Below are 5,749 nucleotides of genomic sequence, written 5' to 3'. Positions count from 1 at the left end.
TTCTGTTGTTTTTGAGATTGCATCCAAGTACTGCATTTTGGACTCTTTTGTTGACCATGATGGCTACTCCATTTCTTCTAAGGGATTCTTGCCCTCAGTAGTAGATACAATGGTCATCCAAGTTAAATTCACCCACTCCAGTCCATTTTAGTTTGCTGACTCCTAAAATCAGCAAGCTAAATCTGAATCCTCTGAATCCTCCAGGCTTAGCTCTGATAATCATCTTCCTGCTCCCAGGTTCAGCCTCTCTCCATTTCTCTACTGCCTCTCTTGGGTCAGCCTTTAGCCACACTCAAACTTCTCCCACCCTTAGGCCCCCTGACTTCCACCTTCTGGACTATTTCCTCCCTGTAACTGCCATCTACAAGCTCTTCATTCTGTTGCACTTGCTGTCTCTACTGCCTTATTTGGCATTTATCCATTAACTGAAACTTACCTAATGACAGTCACTGACGACCAGTTGCCCCATCCCTTAAGCATTTTCTCTGCTCCCCTTCTAACAGCATAGAGCACTGACGGTCATCACCGCATCCTTGAAACTCGTTCCATGATTGACTTCCACTAAACTGCCACTTGTTCTTGAGCCTCCCTAGATCTACCTTCTTCACAGCTGGCAGCAGGTGATCTCTGCAAATGAGGCTCTGATTTTCCACATCATCTTTCTCTTCTTGAAGAGTAATGAAGTCACCCCATCTGTGGGAAGTCTCTCCCTATTACAGTGATCAGGGCAGGATGCTGTAGCTGAAGAGGGCCACTGACCACTCAACAGCATATTCAGAGAAGAGAGAGGTGTGATCGTGGTGGAATCTGAGCCTTGTTAAAGCAGGAGGATGAACCAGGACTTAGAAACCTAGAGAGGAAAACATGTCATGGAGACTGGAAAGGAGGAAATCAATGTGCTCTAAGCACCTCCAAGTCACTAAATAGATCATTGAGTGGAATATTAATATTTGAGGAGGTAGGTTTTGCTTTACTGAAAGAGAACTTCATAAAGGTTACAGCCATGTAACAGTAGAAAGGGTCTCTGGTAACCTATGCGACATCTTCATGTGAACTAGAAAAAGGTGCTTCTTCTGTAGCAAGTTTAAGCCTGACACAATGGCCCTCAGCACCCACTTGTTAGTTTGGGCAGGTGGCCTAGTGCAGAACATAATTCATGCTGTCTCATGTACTAACTCCATGGAAGGCAGTGAGATTTCACTGAATCCTCTCAGTGAGTCACTGAGAGGATTCAGCCAATGATTGGATGATCTGTTTTTGTTCCATAGGAAATATTTCTTATAATCCTTCTTACTATGATCTAACCTTTGTAATGAAGATGTGCTAGACATAGAAGGAGAGGGAGATGAAGGGAAGAAATAATAAAGCACAAGAGAGAGGGATGGACAGAGAGGAAGATGGAGGGGAAGAGAGATGAGATGGAAGAGAGACGGAGGAGAAAGGGAAAGAGCAGAGAAAGAGATTGATTGACCATTTTAATTTTATAGTATCCAAATATGCCCAGATCCAGCTGCATCTTCCCTGTTTCACGAGCAAATCATTTCTAGATGTGTATACCACAAAATTTTTTCTATAAAATTTTTCTATAAAATTAATTTCTATCCTATTATTTTCCTGTCCTGCCTACTTGCTATTTGAATCCCAATTTTGTTCCAGGCGGTAACATGGAATGAATGATATTGGGTCTATGCCAGTGGTTCTCAACCTGACTACACAGTAGAATCAACTTTACAGTTAAGAACTTTATATATTTATACAAATTTTATATAAAAGTATATATAATAGTTTATATTTATGTTTATATAAAGCTTATAGATAGCAACATTATATTTCCCTATATATTTATTAATGTTATTTTTATATATTGTTTATATAAATTTTATGTGTATATTTATATTAGTATTTATGTAAAACAAACATTACTGCTATATATACATTATGTATTTACATTAAATGTTTATATCTATGTTTATGCTAATTTTACATAAAAGTATAGATTTATAATATTTATGTTGTTGTTATTTAATTGCTAAGTCATGTCTGACTCTTTACAACCCCTTGGACTGTAGTCCACCAGGCTCCTCTGTCCACAGGATTTCCCAGGCAAGAATACTGGAGTGGATTGCCATTCCTTCTTCAGGGGACCTTCCCAACCCAAGGCTCAAACCCATGTCTCTTGCTTTGGCAGGCAGATTCTTTACCACTGAGTCATCAGGGAAGCCCAATATTTGCATTATGTACAATTTAATTTACCCATATATATGTAATCAGAAACTTTGAGACTAAAGCCCAGGCATATATAGTGTAAAATTCCCCCAGGTGATTCCAGTCAGGATTGGAATCACAGGTTCTGAGATACTAACTTCTTTTTCCATTTGTGAGCTATTTCACTCTAGCCTCACCATATGCAGAGTACATCATGAGAAATGCTGGGCTAGAAGAAGCACAAGCTGGAATCAAGATTGCCAGGAGAAATATCAATAACCTCAGACATACAGATGACACCACCCTTATGGCAGAAAGTGAAGAGGAACTAAAAAGCCTCTTGATGAGAGTGAAAGAGAAGAGTGAAAAAGTTGGCTTCAAGCTCAACATTCAGGAAACTAAAATCATGGCATCTGGTCCCATCACTTCATGGGAAATAGATGGGGAAACAGTGTCAGACTTCATTTTTCTGGACTCCAAAATCACTGGTGATTGCAGCCATGAAATTAAAAGATGCTTATTCCTTGGAAGGAGAGTTATGACCAACCTAGACAGCATATTCAGAAGCAGAGACATTACTTTGCCAACAAAGGTCCGTCTTGTCAAGGCTATGGCTTTTCCAGTGGTCATGTATGGATGTGAGAATTGGACTGTGAAGAAAGCTGAGCGCCGAAGAATGGATCCTTTTGAACTGTGGTGTTGGAGAAGACTCTTGAGAGTCCCTTGGACTGCAGGAGATCCAGCCAGTCCATTCTAAAGGAGATCAGTCCTGGGTGTTCTTTGGAACGAATGATGCTAAAGCTGAAACTCCAGTACTTTGGCCACCTCATTCATGCAAAGAGTTGACTCATTGGAAAAGACTCTGATGCTGAGAGGGATTGGGGGCAGGAGGAGAAGGGGATGACAGAGGATGAGATGGCTGGATGGCATCACTGACTCGATGGACATGAGTTTGGGTAAACTCCAGGAGTTGGTGATGGACAGGGAGGCATGGCATGCTGCGATTCATGGGGTTGCAAAGAGTTGGACACGACTGAGTGACTGAACTGAACTGAACTGAACAGCTTCAAGGAAGCCATGTTACCTAGTAAACAGAGGTCTGTTGAAATACTTCTGGAAGAGCTTTTATTTTCCTATAAAAAGGGATAGGCATAACATTCTGGTTCATGGGTGCTGCCATTTCTCCTTTTTCCTGGTATGACTATGGACAACCAGCCTGAAGACAAAAAACTTTTCAAACAGCAAGAACAATATCCACAAATATGTGCTAAAGACAGTGAAAGAGAAAGGTAGACAGGCCTCAGTTTTCAGACCAGGTGAGTTTCTGCAGCATCCCTCTCCTGACCATCTCAAGAGCACTTGTTATTTGAAATTCTTAAATATCTTTGTTTTGTAAGCCAAAGATAATCGAGTTTTCTGTTATTTGCGAGTAAAAGCAATTTACCCGCATATGTGGTATTTTCTTAGGACAAAGGCTATTATGATTGAAAGGAGTTCAGAAAATGACTGTTCCTTGGATAACAGTGTACAATGATTTGAGGTCAATTTTTTTAAACTGACTGCAGCTTGTTAGGGCTGTCATAACAAGGTACTACAGACTGAGAGGATAAAACAACCAAAACTTATTTTCTCATAGTTCTGGAGGCTAGAAGTCCAGGATCAAAGTTTGGCAGGACTGATTTCTTCTGAGGCTTTCTCTTCAGCTTGTTAGAGAGAGACCATCTTCTCTCTCTGTCTTCATATTTTTTCCTCTGTATGTGCCGTGTCCTAAGATCCTTTTCCTATAAGGATGCCAGTGGATTAAGTCCCACCCCAACATTCTCATTTAACCTTGATTATCTTTTGTAAAGACTCTGTCTACAGATGCAATCACATTCTGAGGTACTGTTAAGATGTCAAGGTATGAGTATTAGGGGATAAAGTTAGGTCCACAATGTGTGTGTGGGTGAGGGTGTGTGTGTGTGTTTGTTAGTCACTCAGTCATGTCTGACTCTTTGCGAGCCTATGGACAGTAGCCCACCAGGCTCCTCTGTCCTTGGAATTCTCCAGGCAAGAATATGGGAGTGCTTTGCCATTTCTTTCTCCAGGGGATCTTCCCGACACAGGGATTAAAACTATATCTCTAACTTCTGCATTAGCAGGCGGGCTCTTTACCACTAGCGCCACCTGGGAAGCCCTCTATCCATAATACTGATGACTAAAATTTGGTCAGCAATTTTGAATGCAGAGTTCCAAAGAATAGCAAGAAGAGATAAGAAAGCCTTCCTCAGTGATCAGGGCAAGGAAATAGAGGGGGAAAAAAGAATGGAAAAGACTAGAGATCTCTTCAAGAAAATTAGAGATACCAAGGGAAATATTCACGCAAAGATGGGCAAAATAAAGAACAGAAATGGTTTGGACCTAACAGAAGTAGAAGACATTAAGAAGAGATAGCAAGAGTACACAGAAGAACTGTACAAAAAAGATCTTCATGACCAAGATAATCACAATGGTGTGATAACTCACCTAGAGGCAGACATCCTGGAAGGTGAAGTCAAGTGGGCCTTAGGAAGCATCACTATGAACAAAGCTAGTGGAAGTGATGGAATTCCAGTTCAGTTCAGTTCAGTCACTCAGTCGTGTCCAACTCTGCGACCCCATGAATCACAGCATGCCAGGGCTCCCTGTCCATCACCAACTCCTGGAGTCTACCCAAACCCATGTTCACTGAGTTGGTGAAGCCATGCAACAATCTCATCCTCTGTCGTCCCCTTCTCCTCCTGCCCCCAATCTCTCCCAGCATCAGAGTCTTTTCCAATAAGTCAACTCTTCGCATGAGGTGGCCAAAGTATTGGAGTTTCAGCTTCAACATCAGTCCTTCTAATGAACACCCAGGACTGATCTCCTTTAGGATGAACTGACTGGATCTCCTTGCAGTCCAAGGGACTCTCAAGAGTCTTCTCCAACACCACAGTTCAAAAGCATCAATCCTTTGGCACAGCTTTCTTTATAGTCCAACTCTCACATCCATACATGACTACTGGAAAAACCATAGCCTTGACTAGATGGACCTTTGTTGTCAAAGTAATGTCTTTGCTTTTTAATATGCTGTCTAGGTTGGTCATAACTTTCCTTCCAAGGAGTAAGCATCTTTTAATTTCATGGCTGCAATCACTATCTGTGGTGATTTTGGAGCCCCCCAAAATAAGGTCAGCCACTGTTTCCACTGTTTCCCCATCTATTTGCCATGAAGTGATGGGACCAGATGCCATGATCTTAGTGTTCTGAATGTTGAACTTTAAGCCAACTTTTTCACTCTCCTCTTTCACTCTCATCAAGAGGCTTTTTAGTTCCTCTTCACTTTCTGTCATAAGGGTGGTGTAATCTACATATCTGAGGTTATTGATATTTCTCCAGGCAATCTTGCTTCCAGCTTATGCTTCCTCCAGCCCAGCATTTCTCATGATGTACTCTGCATATAAGTTAAATAAGCAGGGTGACAATATACAGCCTTGACGTACTCCTTTTCCTATTTAGAACCAGTCTGTTGTTCCATGTCCAGTTT

The sequence above is a fragment of the Bison bison genome, unplaced genomic scaffold, assembly GCF_000754665.1.
Source record: "Bison bison bison isolate TAMUID 2011002044 unplaced genomic scaffold, Bison_UMD1.0 scf7180017864033, whole genome shotgun sequence".
Classification (NCBI taxonomy): domain Eukaryota; kingdom Metazoa; phylum Chordata; class Mammalia; order Artiodactyla; family Bovidae; genus Bison; species Bison bison.
Note: the sequence above shows the minus strand (reverse complement) of the source record.